Below are 16,780 nucleotides of genomic sequence, written 5' to 3'. Positions count from 1 at the left end.
GTGTATACGGATACTGGAAGCCTGTGCTAGCATTTCTCCTGTGGTGTATATAGTAGTATATAGCAGTGTATACGGATACTGCAAGCCTGTGCTAGCATTTCTCCTGCGGTGTATATAGTAGTATATAGCAGTGTATACGGATACTGGAAGCCTGTGCTAGCATTTCTCCTGCGGTGTATATAGTAGTATATAGCAGTGTATACAGATACTGGAAGCCTGTGCTAGCATTTCTCCTGCGGTGTATATAGTAGTATATATGCAGTGTATATGGATACTGGAAGCCTGTGCTAGCATTTCTCCTGCAGTGTATATAGTAGTATATAGCAGTGTATACGGATACTGGAAGCCTGTGCTAGCATTTCTCATGCGGTGTATATAGTAGTATATAGCAGTGTATACGGATACTGGAAGCCTGTGCTAGCATTTCTCCTGCGGTGTATATAGTAGTATATAGCAGTGTATACGGATATTGGAAGCCTGTGCTAGCATTTCTCCTGCGGTGTATATAGTAGTATATAGCAGTGTATACGGATACTGGAAGCCTGTGCTAGCATTTCTCCTGCGGTGTATATAGTAGTATATAGCAGTATATAGAGAAGAGGGTTGCATTGACAATCCAACACAATGGGCAGCACATTGAACACATTTTATCAGTGGTCAGAAACTTGTAAATAACTCATGAAAGAATAAAGTTACGTTAAAACCAAGAACATCATTGTTTTTCTTGTGAAACTCCCAATAAGTTTGATGTGTCACATGACCCTCTTCCTATTGAAAAAACAAAAGTTGGATTCAAAATGGCCGACTTCAAAATGGCCCCCATGGTCACCACCCATCTTGAAAAGTCCCCCCCCCCCCTGAAAGGTATAACTTTATAATCTACTCAGTACCCCTGGTACTGGTTCTCTGTCTTTTCTGTACCCCTGGTACTAGGTTCAATTTGGCTTAAGGCTTGTACTGGCCAGGAGAGCGTCTTATCAGGTGTGGAAAAAATACATGCACACAAGATGCCGTCTAAGTACGCTCTGTTTTACTATTTGCCAACGTTCATATATATATACCATGTTGCTTAATAGTTACAAGTCAGCAGAACACAAGAACAGGATGTACGTGCACAACAGTTAGGAATCAGCAGTTGAGAAAACGAGAAGTACGGTACGAGCCTTGCGGTTACAAAAGGCAGAATTAAGATATACATCATACAAGATTACAGAATTATGATACACATCATACAAGATTACAGATCTGTATTATTCTATCAAGACTCTTGTACCCTTCAATCCCCTCTTAAAACCAGTTGTCACTTTAGACAACTTGGTTTTTCTTGTATTCTATTTTCTTTTGAAAAGTCTTTATGTAGGCAGTATATGTAGGCAGTATAGCCTTCTGCTGAGTGATGGTGAAGTAGAGGGACTTGGGTGTCTGATGAGGTGGAGAGGAGGATTTTAGTATCTGCAGCAGGTCTTGGCTTGCATCGTTTCATACATAAGAAAAGAAGTTTTATTGACACATATACTATGAGGGCAATGACAGTAATGTGTATTATGAGCTGCAGAACGCCCCCTATCCATCCTCCTACGCCCTTGAGCCAGGTAGCGGGATTCAATATTGAAAAGGTATCCCCCCACCACTTATCCCTGTTGATTTCATTGTCTTTGGCATATTTGTCCCTCAATTTTTGTATGTTCTCAAGCTGGTGGTGCATCTGAATTGTTCCTGAAGTGTCTATGTAATGGCAACAAGTAGGACCTATGATTTGACACATCCCTCCTTGAGCTGCTGTGAGATAGTCCAAGACTATTGCATGTTGGTTAGTCACTATCATCAGTTGATTTTGCACGGACACAGAGGTATTAGTAATTTCTAAAATGTCATATATTTGGTCATCGAGGTAGTTAGTGGCTTCGACTAACTTATCCCATATTTGCATCACCATTGGATATATAAAAATGGTGCTAAAAAGCTTGTTGGTTATTCCCATTTGTACAACATGTGGCCTACCGTTTTCCCTTTCTTTGTTATCTGCTGCTCTTCGGTATAACATATGTTTAGGAGCTGCTCTCATGTCAATGTCGTCGTTGGATATGACAAAGGTGGAGGGGGTAAGTCTAGCTAGGGTGCATGTGCCTTTGACCCCTACCGGCAACCACTTGTAGGCTTCCCTACCACATACCCAATAGATGTCTCGTGGGAGCTCCCAGAAAGAGGAATGTTGATTGATAAGTTTATTAACTATGTCAATGAGTCTAGAGGCATTTGTTAAGTAACACCAGGAAGGTATCTGCCCTAATCTACCGCAGTAGCCCACATCTGGGTTATTACATATTGGATCAGTAAGTTGGTATTCTGACGTGTTATTGCATGGTTGGTGTCCTGTTATATTATAGCAGTCTACGTCTTGAGTAGCCTGAGTAATGAGGGTGTTATTTGGCCACCTTGGTTCATGTAAGTACCTTTCTATCTGGCTGGGTTTAAGAAGATCAGCACTTGCGGATGTCCCGTCAAAACTAACTTTTATTCCTTCTGTGGGGATCACTCCTAGGTCTAGTATATGTGTGACCACTCGAGTTACCCAGGAACCCCCTTTGAAGACCAACATTTGGTGTGGTCCTGGGCCTGGGCTGCTTAAGTTTCCCTGCCACCATGGCTGCCCCACCCATCCTACTATAGGAATACCCACTGAGGTGTTTCAGTTCTTTGCATATGGTGTCTCGTTGTCAGCAAGCATGTCAAAACAGTCTCCCTGAAATAATACATATGAGGGCACAGGGATAGCAAAGTAGGGCATGCTTTGGGCAGACACAGGGGCATGGGTGCATATCCAACAATCCTTCGCAGTGAGGTTTTGTGCTAACATTATATGGTGTTTCATGAACTTATTGTTTGGGTGTCTCTCTAATTCATTCTGTAGAGTCACCGTGGGGTGTATCAAAGTCAATAAAGTCATTAATGCAAACATCAGGAGACTTAGTTTCTTCAACCATCTGCCAGAACAAGGCCAGGGCATCAGCGGGTACATCTTTCGGTAGGCTTTCAAGGTCAGGGCTGTCTGCCCCCGTTATTACCTCCTTTGGGTGATGTTGAACGAGTTTGATCCGAGAGGCGTGGATCCAAGAAGGGCTGTCTTCCGTGAGAACCGCCGTCCTCGTCACGGCAACAACTGTGGTTGGGGGTCCAAAGGTGAAGTCTCCGGGCTTCTTTCCTTTCGACAGAGTTTTAACCAGGACAGTGTCGCCTTCCTGGAACTGGTGTGTTGGTTCCTGTGGGAGAGAAGGAGAATTACAGACAACATTTTGTTCTACTTTATCAAGGGTTTGGATGAGGTCTGTGACATATTGTTCCCTTATCTGGTTGAGGTCCCCTTCTTCTGTTATAAGTGGTTGTTGGGCCCATGGAGTCGGGAAAGGCCTACCCATGAGAATCTCAAAAAGGGGAGAGTTTTAAAGTCTTATGGGGGGGTCATTCTAATTTCTGAGAGTATGATGGGAAGGACTGGTTTCCACTTCTCAAAGGTGCTCCCTGTGGCCTACTCCGTGGAAATGAGCAATAAAACTGTGGCACTGTGTTGGGGTATGCATGGTGTCCCCTCTTTGCAGATCAATCCTGTTACAGGATTTTTCTGCAATACTGGATAACACCAATCATAGTCCTCTTGTTTGGGAACAGAGGACTGAAGAGAGAGAAGAAGTTGTGTGTCTACGAGTGAAGGAGGTGTAAGAACTGGTAACATCAGTGAGACAGGTAGGTTGTTGTGTAGCAGCCAGTTTGGGGGTGTGGTCTTCTAGAGCATTGCCCTTTGAAATGTGATCAGTCCCACGTGTGTGTGTGTCCTGCATTGAATGAAGACTATTTGTGATGGTAGGGTAAGTGCATGTAAATGGTGACAGGTTTCTTAGCATAACTGGCATGGTAAACATTGTCATTGGGGCGGGTGCATGACCCATCTACAAAGACTTCTGGAGCATCAGGTATGGGCACTGAAGAGAGGTCGGGTCTGGGTGAGGCGTCAGTGTGGATGACTTGCAAGCAGTCATGTATGTCCGGCATCACATCATCATGAATTTTCAGGCCAACTAGTGCGCAGGGCCAGATGTAGGGGAGGCATACACCATTTTCAAGGATGGATTACTGAGGAGAATTGCCTCATATCCAGAGAGCCGTTGTGTTTACATGTGTTGTGTATGTAGGCCTTTAAGGAGAGAGATAACATCATGAGAAGTGTACAAGGTAGTGTCATGTCCTAAAGTGAGGGTGGTAGCTTGTTCAACAATCATAGCACAGGCAGCAAGAGCTCGCAGACATGCCGGCATCCCCTGTACGGAGACGGGCATCACCTTTGAGAAAAAGGGCACAAGGACGTAGTTTACCTCCATGAAACTGTGTCAGCACACCCGCCATGGTTTTACAATTGTCTCGTGCATACATGTGGAAAGGCAAATTGTAATCTGGGAGACCTAGCCCTGGACTCGTTATTAAAAGCTTTGTACATTTATGAGGACCATTTGATTAGATCTGGTTTGCCTGATAGGGTAGCATCTCTATGAGCAGTCGGGAATCCACTGTCTGCAGTAGTTTATCATATCCAAGAAAGATTGCATTTCCTTCTGGGCGTGCGGGGTGACCAGGCCCGCTACAGACTGAACTCTAGACTTGCTCAACTCCCTTTTCCCTTTTGGCAGAACAAAATCCAGATATTCAACCTGTTCACAACACCATCCTCAAGGTAGGCCTCCTCAGAGAAACTACACAGTAACAAATCATCAACATTTTGGAGGAGAACAGAACCCTGGGGGGCGTGCCGTGATTGTAAAAAGGCTTGGAGGACAATGCTGAACACAACTGGTGAATCAGCATACCCCTGGGGCATTGTACACCAGGTTAACTGTAGTCCCTCAAAGGAAAAAGCAAAAAGGAGTCTGGTCTCTTTGTCCACTGGGATCGAGAAGAAAGCATTCTTCAGATCGAGGACAGAAAAATGAGTTGCCTGTGCTGGGATTGATGACAACAGTTGGGTGACATGAGGAACTATAGGGGCAATAGGCACAATTAGTCTGTTGATGGCTCTCAGGTCTGGTACAAAACAGACAGTACCATTGGGTTTAGAGACAGTATGTGCCAAAACTCAAGTTTGTAGGAAATGTTTGATTATAGGGCGGATACCTTTGATTTGTTTCCTATGACAAGGGGTTCTGTTTATGGTAGACCGGGAGAATGTCTGGTTTGAGTCTTGCCTTGTATGGTGTACAGTCAATATGTCCTACATCATGGTCTCCATGGGACCAGACAATGGGGTCTACCTCAGTTGGGACCTGGGCCGGGGACACAACAGGATAATGTCCAGCAGGACAGTACCCTGCAGGTGTGACTATGGGTGTGAGGTCAGACGTGACATGTAACCTGGACTGGGATGCAGTGATATGTAATTTGAGTTTACATGTGAGGTCTCTTCTCAGGAGGTTTACAGGGCATTCAGGTATGATGCGAAAGGAATAGAAGGTTAAATGGTCACCCTCGGGACATTGTGTATACAGGTGCTATGAACATACTCAATTTCAAACAGTAGACATATATATACGCATATATACATATATACATATACACATGCACATACACACATATCCCCTGAAAAACAAAATTGCACCAGATCCGAAGAAGAAGAAGAGGCTGTCATGCTCCCTGTAAACCCCGCCTTACTCCTCCCAAACCTCTATGTCACCAGTCACCTCCCCTTTGAGTCTGGCTTCTTGTCTTTCCCCATTTCTGGTCAGTCACCATGAAACATCTATTATCACATGTGTTACTGACAGTGTTACATAACATCAAGAGACATACAAGAAACATAACATGTAACAATACCGACATTTACAAATACTTAACGTACAACACACAGGGCCCACATTCTCACCAAAGATATAAAACTAGAAGTGTACACAGCTCTCTTAAAAAATAATTATCTCCAATGCGCATTGTTTATAATCCAGTAAACCATTAGCTTGATTGTAAATGCCTAAAGTAATATTTAGCAATTAAATAGTGATCACTTTTTATATTTATTTTATCTTCTTGGCCAAATTTCTTCTGTTATTACTCCTGTAATATAATCAGACAATTAATCGCATTTCCTGATACATTTCATTTTTTTTGGCATCAACCCTGTGTTACTGTGAAGGCAAGAAATTAATGAAATATCATCAAATAGTTAAATTTAATACCACGTGAATATATTTTTCTTTTAACACCATTTTCATTACAACACAACAGCTTCACAGGGAAAACATTCACTGGTCATTTTCTATACACTCCTGATTCTATACACCTCACACATATATAACATACTTTATATCATAAGAACCATCCTATAAACGCCATCATATGACCACATACACAGGGCTTCCAAGCGATTTACCACATCACTCCATTCCATAGCATTGGACACTCATCTTCACTTCATTTATTCCAGCAATTTCAGCTCTGCTCATCCTACATTCCTCACACTGCTTCACATGCTTTCTCCTTCACAAATCACCTGCTTTTCCACCAAAACTTTGAGTCTCTATTTCTGACAACAATCTCTAATCCTATCAAACAATTTACACAGCCCTGCATCATAACGCCAACATGCTGTGAACCTTTCCCAAAATTCAGTAACAGTTTCACCTAGTTTTTTTGTTTGCATGCCACAGCAATAGGCAGTGGTGATTTTTGTTTGAAAACTTGGTTCCTCTTCTAATTCTCTCCATATACGCTCTCTACCCTTCTCGAGATTACAAATGTAGTTGTTAGAGTGGGGGTCAGGTGGTATTTATCATTGGCCCCCTCCCTTGGGAATGGGCTGGAGTCCTTCATGAATTCTGACCAACCAACTATATCATCTACCCACGGATTCACTAAGTCCCATCCTGTAGGGCTAACTCGGGCCACATAAGCCTTACATGTTTCAATGGGAAGGGGAGGAGGATATGACTTAGATGATTTGGAACCCATGTTCAGTAATTGGTGCAAAGCCTCAATCTCTGGATTTGGCTGTATTGAACTCTGATGGCTCCGACAATTCCTCTCAACAGATTAGGGATTCTCTGATTTAATTGCACCAATCACTGAGCATGCACGGTATCTCTGAACAAACTGTCACTGGCTTTCACCACATCCCGGGTCAACAAGATACCTCTAGCCGGGAGGGTGGGGCGTCTTACAGATGTTTTGAGAACCAGCAGATTATTACTATTATTATTATTATTATTATTATTATTATTATAACAGTTATATGCACCTTATTCTATACATTAAAGCAATGTTAGTATACTCACGTGTCTTCTTAAGCGTAAGGGGGAAAAAAAGGAAGTTACAAGTAAAACACTAAACAGAACTAAACAGAAATACAAGAAGTTTTTTGTAAGCGTTAAGCCAAATTGAAACAAGACAACCACCCTGGATTGTCAAATTACTCTTAGTTCCTCATTTCCCCTGTTCCCTGAACAGAAGGCAAATACTGTAATACTGTGTCCCAGACACGATATGAAAATAACTCTTATACTTACTGGAATCGAGACGTGGCCAGTGCCCCCCGGGTCGACAATACCACACAAGGATATAGTTCTTACCGGTCCGGAGGATGACCCTCTCGACCCCGGACTGAGCCCCCAGCTGAAAGGTATAACTTTATAATCTACTCAGTACCCCTGGTACTGGTTCTCTGTCTTTTCTGTACCCCTGGTACTAGGTTCAATTTGGCTTAAGGCTTGTACTGGCCAGGAGAGCGTCTTATCAGGTGTGGAAAAAATACATGCACACAAGATGCCGTCTAAGTACGCTCTGTTTTACTATTTGCCAACGTTCATATATATATACCATGTTGCTTAATAGTTACAAGTCAGCAGAACACAAGAACAGGATGTACGTGCACAACAGTTAGGAATCAGCAGTTGAGAAAACGAGAAGTACGGTACGAGCCTTGCGGTTACAAAAGGCAGAATTAAGATATACATCATACAAGATTACAGAATTATGATACACATCATACAAGATTACAGATCTGTATTATTCTATCAAGACTCTTGTACCCTTCACCCCCCTCACATATACTAATGTGCCACAAACAGGAAGTTATCACCAACCATTCCCATTTTATTACGGTGTATCCATATAAATGGCCCACCCTGCATATCTGTATACATGTGATGTATATATGGATATACTGTGAGTACTGTATGTATATATACCTGTGTAATGTATCTATATATCTGTATACATGTGAGGTATATACTATGAGTACTGTATGTATATACCTGTGCAATGTGTTTATGTATCTGTATACATGTGATGTATATATATGCATATACTGTGAGTACTGTATGTTTATATATCTGTGTAATGTGTTTATGTATCTGTATACTTGGCATGTATGTTCTGTACATTTATATGCCTGTGTTACATGTATTTTTATATATCTGTATACGTGTTTGTGCGCTTATTTCAGGGCTCCCGGTCACCTTGACGACTGAGAATTTAGTCCTGGCGCCTTGGTTTTTGACAGCCCTTTCCATATTGTCTCAACAGCCGTCATACTGGGTGACTGCCAGAGCGCATCGAGGGGACACTGATGTGAGGTGATCAGATGGGGGATTAGCAGGGATGCAAAGTGTCCGCATGGTGTTACCAGGGGGCAGAACGATCCACGGGCTGCATCCCTGTGTACCAGACTCCACTCAGAACAGAAAAGCAGTCAGCGACCAAAAAATTGGGTCATTAAGAGAATTATTACTCAACATTGGCATATTTTGAAGGCGGATCCCTTTCTTGCTTCAACTCTCCTCCCAAAACCATGATGTACGTACCGGCGAGCGGCTTCACTCAACACCATACTGGCACCCAGCCAAGTGAAACGACAACTGCAACAATACAGTCTCCCAGTGGCGTTGCGACCCAGGTGCGGGGGGTGCGGAGCGCACCGGGTGACACCAGCCTGGAGGGGTGACACCATGGCCGCCAGCACCCCCCACATCTGCACACAGTCACTCAACTCAGCCGGTATTTGCAGCATCGCCAGACAGAAGAGGCTTCTTTCATGACCTGCAGGCTGCCGCACTCCAGTTTCAGCCCCCGACACAATCCTATCCCCCAGCCCCAGGAAGCTGCCTCTTTAAGACCTGCAATGCTCTCTGGGAACAGAAGTGCCGTGCGCACGTCTGCTCCCTCCCCCGACGTGTCCCTGCCTCATGTGCTCCGCATCTGCATGGGTGATAAATTCCTTCACAACCCCCGGACATTCCTGGACCTGGAGCCGCCCGGGGAGAGGAGAAAGTGAAGACAAGAGACTGGTGAGACCTCTCTGCAAAACTGTGTATTTAATGCAGTGTTTCCCAACCAGGGTGCCTCCAGCTGTTGCAAAACTATTACTCCTAGCATGCCCAGACAGCCTTTGGCTGTCCAGGCATGCTGGGAGTTGTAGTTTTGCAACAGCTGGAAGCACCCTGGTGGGGAAACACTGATTTAATGTTTTAATGTAACAGGGAGAAAGGGGGTGCTGAGAGGCTCTGGGGGGTGCCATTGCCAGGAGGATGATCCTCCTTATGTATGATGGGGGTGCTACTGATGAATTATGGGGGTGCTGCACCCCCATCATCCATCAGCAGGATCATCCTCCTGTGAGTAGCACCCCCATCATCCATCAGCAGGATCATCCTCTTGGATGATGGGGGGTGCCTCTGGCAGGAGGATGATCCTCCTTATGTATGATGAGGGTGCTACTGATGAATTATGGGGGTGCTGCACCCCATCATCCATCAGCAGATCATCCTCCGGGATGATGGGGGTGCTACTGGCAGGAGGATGCTCCTGCAGATGTAGCATCCCCATCATCCTAGCCTTAGCACCCTCATAATCCATTGGGAGGATCATCCTTCTGCCAGTAGCACCCCCACCATCCTGGATGATGGGGGTACCTCTGGCAGGAGGATGATCCTCCTTATGTATAATGAGGGTGCATAAGGAAAGACTATAGAGAAGTCACCTGTAGTCACTGATATTATTGTGTATTTTCCTCATTATGTCCCATCAGAGCTGTAGTCACTTGTAAGTTCTGCAGTTGTGATGAGTAAAACTACAACTCCCAGCCAGGGCCGGGGGAAGGATTTCTGCCTACACAAGCGATGCTCCATTTCGGGAATCTCGGTGGGCCACAGCAAAAAAAAACAGAGAGGGTGGAGTGGTGGCAGTGACCTCTGCTGTGCGGCGGCGGGGCGCACAGGTGGGGGTCTTAGTATAAAAAAAAGTCTTCATTTTTCCGCCCCCATCAGCTGCGAGTCCATGCGCCCTCAAGCGGACGCATGGTTTGCCTTATGACAGCACCGGGCCTGCTCCCAGCATAACCTCACCACTGCTTAGGTCATACTGGGAGCTGGAGTTTTAATTGGTGAAACCTTTTTTAGTACTTTCCCATTCTTTGGCAATTGGTATATTTAATTATTATACTGGAATTTTTCACACTGCTCTACATCAGTGGCGCCTGTCACAACAGGCTAAAAACTTACTGGGGGGTAGGTATGGGGTGACACCATTTTATATCGCACCGGGTGACACCAACCTTAGCAACGCCACTGCAGTCTCCCCACTTCCTTTTGGTAAACCCCTGCAAAAAAGGGAGTCTCAAATGTCATTGATCACGGTGTCTCTGTTGCTCACAAATCTGCCATAAATCTACTAATTTCACTTCAACTACTACAGAGGAAACCTTTGATATAAAATACCGACTGACATGCTGCTCAGATCATGTCCTTTACATGATTAAATGTCTTGGTACATGGCTCATTGTACACCTGTAAACGTACTGGACTCTTCCCTATGATGTGACCTGTATTAGGTACGGAACATTGTGCTTTTCCTTTTTGTTTTACTTGTATTTTCATTTTATTCTCTATGTGTATGCCTTTTTATTAATAAGAGTAGACTTCCATATTGTATTTAATTGTTTTTAATCAATGCTTCAATATATATATTTTTTTGTACATATCTTTCTTTTAGGTCCGATTGGACCCGGAAGTAATTTTACACTTAATTTTATACTTTGTTTTAAATACCTGGTCATTCATTTGTTTGTCATTGCCTGATGAAGAGCCCGGGAAGGGCTAGAAATGCTCCCTACTGTTTAGCGTTGCATCCTTATCCAATAAAGAACCTTGCACTTTGAAGTCTGCGCCCCGGTTCGATGTCCCAATTTTTTTGTCGCTGACCGCTTTTCTGTTCTGAAGCTTCACCGTATCCGTTGGAATCACGGAGGGACCAGGAGGCCGCACTTCTCATCTGATATGCCTGTCTAGATGTTATGCTCTGAGCATAACTCATTAAGGTAAGGGTCCATCCTGCAGACCCGTCTTTTTTGCCAATTCATCCTATTTGGGTTTACCTGCACGAGGTGCGCGCCTGTATTTTTCTTTCTCCTGTTTATTAGACTCCACCCAGGGAGATGCTTGAGGTGAGCGGCACAGAACCCAGCCGGGGGCACCTTGTTCTTCTATATCCCGCTAAGGGGCCCCACAGCCCGGGAAGACTTTCCGAAGGTGCCGGTCCCACAGCAGCACAAGCAACAGAAGGGAAAAGTGACTGGTGACGCGCTCTCCCTGCTCTGCCGATGAAGTTCTGAACACACTGCAGCCTCAGTGATTGGCGGACTGGAGCACAAGCCCTGGAGTGAGAATGCTTTAATATTATATACAGCACTAAATTGTAATATTATTTTACAGCAGGCTGCCATTTTTTTTTTAAAGGGGTACTCCCGCGATTTTCAGAAGAAGGTCACCTGTATATTAAGGGTACAGTGGATGACCCTGCTGTCAGATACCCTTTAAAGGGGTACTCCCGTGCCCCAGTGTTGTAAACATTTTGTTCAGAACGCTTGGAGCCAGAGGCCGTGATCACGACATCACGGCCACGCCCCTCATACGTCACTCCATGCCCCTCATACGTCACTCTACGCCCCTCATACCGTCATGCCACGCCCCTCCATTCATTCTCACTTTTTCCTATTTTTTATGCCATTTTGGGGGCTTCAGAACCAATTACCAGATTTCCATAGAGTTATGGTCTCAACATATGAAAGTCGTCCTGGAACCAATTAATCAATTAATATTGCAACTTGAGGGACCACAGTGTATATATATATATATATATATATTTATTGAATGAAAAGAAATTCACTTGCACTCACCGGTCTAGTGGAAGTCTGTATTCCGAATTGTCTGTTGTGCCGGGAGACGAATGGATGAAGGTGCTCAGAGGCTAACAGCTGTTTTGGTGCACAGCCCTGCGCTTCTTCCGGCCTCACTAACGTCACTGCACCTTTCGATTATATCCAGTTTAGAGAGAACGTCATACAGGTAAGCGTGTGATACGAAAATGCATATATATATATATATATATATATATATATATATATATATATACACACACACACTTTATTTAATCTCAATATATTATTTTAAAATAGAAAGATAAAATTGTTGTAATTGTTATGAACATATGTGGACTAGAATACAACTTTATAATAGGGGCATTAAATCAATCCTATCATTTAGACCGGCCGGTCCTTGTGCATCTAGTTTAAGGATCCATCTGGCCTCTCTTTCTACCAGGAGGTCATGTCGATCTCCAATAGATGGAACTCTTACTCTTCCAAGCCTCCAGATTTTAGCACTTCTGGATTATTTCGATGAACTTTTCTAACATGGTCTATGAGACGGGGCTGCTCCTACACCTGTCTTGACTGAATGCAAGTGTTCTTTACACCTTACTGCCATCTGCCTTATCGTTCTCCCTATATAATATCTCTGGCACGGGCATATGATGTAATAGAACACTTAGTTAGATTTATAGGTGATCAATTCCTGAATTTCCTGATAGACACCTCCTCATGTGCATTTGCTTTTGTTCACATTGTAGCGGCATACATTGCAGTGTCCACATTTTTTGCTTCCTTTTGGGAAAGTTTTTGTTAACCAATTTTCTTTCTTGTTCGTCTTATTTAACTGTCTTCTTTTGTTTATGAAATCTTTTATTGTTTTATTTTTTCTGTATGTAATTATTGGTTTGCGGTTAGCTATTTCTTTTAATTCTGGGTCCTGTTCTATTAAACACCAGTGTTTTCTTATCGCTGTATTGATGCAGGTATTCATTTGGGTGTCTTTGAACGAAAAGATGAATCTTTTTTCTATTTTTTCGTGTTTTTTCTTTGAACCTTTCAATAATTCAGTTCTGTAAGTTTTATTGACTTTTTCATATGCTGACTTAAGGATAGATGTAGGATAACCTCTTCTCTCTAGACGTTTTTTCAGATCTTCTGCTTGTATTAGGTATTGTTCGTGATTGTTGTTATTTCTTTTTAGTCTTATGAACTGACTTAGTGGAATGCCATTTCGTACATGTACAGATGGGAGCTGGAATAATGTAATAACAAATTTTTCGCTATGGATTTTCTGTATCCTTGGATTTCAATTTTATTATTTTCTGCTGTTAATTTTATGTCTAAGAACTCCAATTCTTCATGGCCATAGACGTACGAGAAGAGCATCTTAACATTATTTTCGTTATTAAGATATTCCATAAAGGCTGCAAACGCTTGTTCTGATCCCTCCCATACAATGAGAGCATCATCTACATCTGTGGTATGTTTTATTTTTGCTTACAAATGGATTTTCGGTTGAATATACACACTTTTTTTCCATCATCGCTAGTAATAGGTTAGCATAGGTGCAGGACATTGGTGTTCCCATCGCACACCATGATACCATTGGTCCTCATAGCAGAAAAAAATGTTGTTCAAAATAAGTAAAATGGCTTCACAGAAAAATTCTATACAATCTTCCGATTTTTCTGTGGATAAGAGCAGTGTTCTGATAGCCTGCACAACCGCATTATGTGGTATGCGGGTGTACAGGCTCTCTATGTCTATTGATGCCAACATATATGATTCTTGCCAACAAAAGTCTTCAAAAAAATTGACTACATCGCCTGTGTCTTTTAAATAGGACTTCATCACTTTAAGTAGAGGATGTAACATCCAATCTATATACCTGGATAGGTGCACAGTCGCAGAGTCGACCCCCCCGCCACTATGGGGCGTCCTGGTAGGCGACTCTGCGACTTGTGCAGGCACTAAATACCAATTTGGCTTTGCCAGATTTGTCGGTAAGAGGCGCTCTGCCATTTTTTCACTGATGACTCCTCTCTCTACATTTTTCCTTAAAGGGGTACTCCGCCCCTAGACATCTTATCCCCTATCCAAAGGATAGGGGATAAGATGTCAGATCGCCGCGGTCCCGCTGCTGGGGAGCCCTGGGATCCCCGCTGCGGCACCGCGCTCTCATTACAGCACAGAGCGAGTTCGCTCTGTGCGTAATGACGGGCGATACGGGGGACGGAGCAGCGTGACGTCATGGCTCCGCCCCTCGTGACATCACGGCCTGTCCCCTTAATGCAAGTCTATGGGAGGGGGCATGATGACCGCCACGCCCCCTCCCATAGACTTGTATTGAAATGGGCTGACCGTGACGTCACGAGGGGCGGAGCCGTGACGTAACGATGCTCCGGCCCCTGTACTGCCCGTCATTACGTCCAGAGCGAACTCGCTCTTTGCTGTAATGAGAGCGCGGTGCCGCAGCGGGGATCCCCGGGCTCCCCAGCAGCGGGACCGCGGCGATCTGACATCTTATCCTCTATCCTTTGGATAGGGGATAAGATGTCTAGGGGCGGAGTACCCCTTTAAGAGGGTGCCTAGTCTTGATTAATACCATATTTGTTGGATTTTGTTTAATCCTTTCATATACTGTGGAATCGTTTAATTGCCTGTCTGCCTCTTCTTTGTATTATGTTTTACTCCACACTACTGTACTGCCTCCCTTATCGGCATGGCTGACTAATAAATGTTCCTGTACGGCTAGCCATTTTAATGCTTGGATTTCTTTTTCGGGCAGATTCTTTTTTATTTCTGGATAAATTAAACATTTAAGATCTTTAAGTGCGGCTCTATTAAAAGATTCTATGGACCCTCCTGGCATAAAGGGGGGATTGAATTTTGATGGTATCCCTCCTGTAAATACTTCTATAGATTCTTCTTGAAAGAAATGACTATCCTCACTACTTGCTAAATTAGCTAATGTCTCTGCATTCCCTATATCCTGGCTTGTGCATCCAAGATGCGAAACCCTAAGGGTCCTATCCTGCATTGATTTTCTGAATTTTTAATGATTTGTTATTTTGGTTTTTTATCTTTATTTTGGAAAAATGGAAACAGATATATTTTTCGTAATGATTTAAACAAATGTATTTTGAATTGTGTGTAATCAAACGGTTCTAGTAAGCCAAAATTTAAGCCTTTAGATCGGGCGCTAATGCAGTCTGGGGGGAGTGAGTCATTGGTTAGGTTGATTACGTTAAGCTCTTCTATCGTCTCCATGTTACATTCTTCCGTTTTTGGTATCTTTTTCTTTCTGTTTCCTCTCTTGCGTTTTCCTCTACGCATTTTTCTCCTAAAGGAAACATGTTACTTTTGTTCAGTTGTTCATTGCTGGTCGATTCCTTTTCATCTGAGAGGCTTGCATCTGAGTCAGTCGTCCAATAATCATTACTTCATTTCTTATTTTTATTATTATTACGTCTTCTTCCTTTATAATTAGTTTTCGGTTTTGGGTCATTTGTCCACGAAAGTGTTTTTCCTGTTTCATAATCTTTTCGGTCTCTCAAGAATTTGTCTCTTTTTGATTTTTTTACTTCTGCCTGTGTTATTGTGATTTTTTCGTCCAGATTTTTGAAAAAACTGAAGCTTGTTGTTCTGTAAGACGTGTTTTTAATTCTAATTTTGATCTACACAGATCTTCTGTTATTCTGATTTATTCTTTTTGGTTTTGTTCTAATACCATATCTCAGTGTTGCTGCGTGTGTTAAATGTGCCTTTTTCCATTTCTTAATGAATTCTGTGTCTTCATGAAATTGTGCAGGTGTTTTATATGATCTTAAACCATGGGGCACTCTGTCTTTGTAAGCTTGGAGTGAGTTGACTGTCCAAAATGTTCTAGTCTCTTTATCTGCTAAAATCATTATCTTCCTTTCCAAAGCTTTTGTGCTGAGTACTTGGATCTCGTCTTGTTCATTACAGGACATGAAGAACACACCTGCATCCTGTCTCCCAGCTTCTGCAGCAAATCCTGACCCGCTAGATTGTGCTTCCATCTCCATGCTCTTAAAGGGGTTATCCAGGAAAAAACTTTTTTATATATATATCAACTGGCTCCAGAAAGTTAAACAGATTTGTAAATTACTTCTATTTAAAAATCTTAATCCTTTCAGTACTTATGAGCTTCTGAAGTTAAGGTTGTTCTTATCTTTCTAAGTGCTCTCTGGTGACACGTGTCTCAGGAACCGCCCAGAAGGGGTCATCAGACCGAAAATCCATTTGTAAGCAAAATAAAAACCTACCACAGATGTAGATGATGCTCTCATTGCATGGGAGGGATCACAACAAGCGTTTGCAGTCTTTATGGAATATCTTAATAATGAAAATAATGTTAAGATGCTCTTCTCGTACGTCTATGGCCATAAAGAATTGGAGTTCTTAGACATAAAATTAACAGCAGAAAATAATAAAATTGAAATCCAAGGATACAGAAAATCGCTAGCGAAAAATTTGTTATTACATTATTCCAGCTCAAATCTGTACATGTACGAAATGGCATTCCACTAAGTCAGTTCATAAGACTAAAAAGAAATAACAACAATCACGAACAATACCTAA

At 42.8% G+C, this 16,780-nt stretch overlaps 1 protein-coding gene across 1 annotated transcript in view; it reads left to right on the top strand.

The window, feature by feature from the left end:
- The first annotated feature begins 8,501 nt into the window (after positions 1-8,501).
- The window catches only part of LOC130297405 (zinc finger protein 3-like), a 39,676-nt gene continuing 31,397 nt past the window's right edge, over positions 8,502-16,780 (top strand). Inside the window, exons 1-2 of the mRNA XM_056549851.1 lie at positions 8,502-9,317; positions 11,020-11,685. The gene's annotated coding sequence lies outside the window, so the exon portion shown is untranslated. The remainder of the gene's footprint in view (positions 9,318-11,019; positions 11,686-16,780) is intronic.

Source organism: Hyla sarda, chromosome 1 (genome assembly GCF_029499605.1).
Source record: "Hyla sarda isolate aHylSar1 chromosome 1, aHylSar1.hap1, whole genome shotgun sequence".
Classification (NCBI taxonomy): Eukaryota; Metazoa; Chordata; class Amphibia; order Anura; family Hylidae; genus Hyla; species Hyla sarda.
Note: the sequence above shows the minus strand (reverse complement) of the source record. Positions and strands in the feature narration are given on the sequence as shown.